The sequence below is a fragment of the Rutidosis leptorrhynchoides genome, chromosome 11 (genome assembly GCF_046630445.1).
Source record: "Rutidosis leptorrhynchoides isolate AG116_Rl617_1_P2 chromosome 11, CSIRO_AGI_Rlap_v1, whole genome shotgun sequence".
Taxonomy (NCBI): domain Eukaryota; kingdom Viridiplantae; phylum Streptophyta; class Magnoliopsida; order Asterales; family Asteraceae; genus Rutidosis; species Rutidosis leptorrhynchoides.
Window position 1 is genome coordinate 351867614 of NC_092343.1, and position 2586 is coordinate 351870199.

Consider the following 2586-nt stretch of genomic DNA (forward strand, 5'->3'; position numbering starts at 1 on the left):
AGAAAATTGAAGAATGAAAGTGTTTGTAGGTGTTTTTGGTCGTTGGTGTATGGATTAGATATAAAGGATATGTAATTTTGTTTTCATGTAAATAAGTCATGAATGATTACTCATATTTTTGTAATTTTATGAGATATTTCTTGCTAGTTGCCAAATGATGGTTCCCACATGTGTTAGGTGACTCACATGGGCTGCTAAGAGCTGATCATTGGAGTGTATATACTAATAGTACATACATCTAAAAGCTGTGTATTGTACGAGTACGAATACGGGTGCATACGAGTAGAATTGTTGATGAAACTGAACGAGGATGTAATTGTAAGCATTTTTGTTAAGTAGAAGTATTTTGATAAGTGTATTGAAGTCTTCCAAAAGTGTATAAATACATATTAAAACACTACATGTATATACATTTTAACTGATTCGTTAAGTCATCGTTAGTCGTTACATGTAAGTGTTGTTTTGAAACCTTTAGGTTAACGATCTTGTTAAATGTTGTTAACCCAATGTTTATAATATCAAATGAGATTTTAAATTATTATATTATCATGATATTATCATGTATGAATATCTCTTAATATGATATATATACATTAAACGTCTTCACAACGATAATCGTTACATATATGTCTCGTTTAAAAATCATTAAGTTAGTAGTCTTGTTTTTACATATGTAGTTCATTGTTAATATACTTAATGATATGTTTACTTATCATAGTATCATGTTAACTATATATATATCCATATATATGTCATCATATAGTTTTTACAAGTTTTAACGTTCGTGAATCACCGGTCAACTTGGGTGGTCAATTGTCTATATGAAACATATTTCAATTAATCAAGTCTTAACAAGTTTGATTGCTTAACATGTTGGAAACATTTAATCATGTAAATATCAATCTCAATTAATATATATAAACATGGAAAAGTTCGGGTCACTACACCTGGTCAGTCTCAAATGTCCAAGTCTTAATTCCAAACACTTTCAAGCATAACTCGCAAACCGCTAATACTTAGAACTCGTATCTTATATCGTTAGAAAGGTAATTTGACAAAGAACACATCTAAATACATTTCACCAACCAAAAATGTTATTTGTAACAATCCGCTTTCCAAAGTAAATGATCAATTAATGCACACATTTAATACACAAATTTGATAAGTGCACATTTATGATTCGGGCATTTAATGCATACATATAACATGCCGTTTTGTAGGTAATCGAGCATACAATACAACTAACTACTTACTAACTACAATTCATGTCATTCAATGCATCAAATATTCATTTCAAGCTTATCAAACCCTAACCCGAATTCACCAAAATCACTAATCAAGTTTATGGAGTTTTCTCAAGCAACCTACACATCAATTTGAAGCTAGTGATACTAGGAACACATTTAATACATGCATTTATAACATTTAACAACATTCAAACAACCAAATCACCAAATCAAACACACCAAAGTTCATACTCAAGCTAGTTACTTCAAATAACGAAATCGAGCATATAAATCATATATTCATGTTAGACTTGAGCCATAGACACTAATTAACAACTTTATAAGTTCAAAAATATCAAGAACACAAAATCTAGTGATTTTAGAAAGTTACCCAAACTTGATGAAGTCGGTATGGAATCGAAGAGGAAGTTGCAAGGATTTCAAATATGTAATTTGTTTTGCAAGACACCCGCTAGCTTGGATTTAGATGATGATTCCTTGTTTGAGAAATTGAGAGAAAATATGGAAGTAGAAGAAGAAAAGGGAAAATGAAAAAGAAAAGATGGGGGTGGGGGTTGACTAGTCAAAGGCTAGTCACCTCTTTGGCATTTTGGCGAAACTAGTCCCTCAAGTTCGGTTGCGGGTGCGTGAATTACCTAGACGAGATATTTTTAAAACACGTATTAACGGGAGATGTTATAAACATATAACGGGATTTAAATAGTTAAACGGAAAAGTAAACGGAAAAAGGCGGGATGTTACACAAATGGGCTGCTAAGAGCTGATCATTGGAGTGTATATACCAATAGTACATACATCTAAAAGCTGTGTATTATACGAGTACGAATACGGGTGCATACGAGTAGAATTGTTGATGAAACTGAACGAGGATGTAATTGTAAGCATTTTTGTTAAGTAGAAGTATTTTGATAAGTGTATTGAAGTCTTTCAAAAGTGTATAAATACATATTAAAACACTACATGTATATACATTTTAACTGAGTCGTTAAGTCATCGTTAGTCGTTACATGTAAGTGTTGTTTTGAAACCTTTAGGTTAACGATCTTGTTAAATGTTGTTAACCCAATGTTTGTAATATCAAATGAGATTTTAAATTATTATATTATCATGATATTATCATGTATGAATATCTCTTAATATGATATATATACATTAAATGTCTTTACAACGATAATCGTTACATATATGTCTCGTTTAAAAATCATTAAGTTGGTAGTCTTGTTTTTACATATGTAGTTCATTGTTAATATACTTAATGATATGTTTAATTATCATAGTATCATGTTAACTATATATATATATATATATCCATATATATGTCATCATATAATTTTTACAA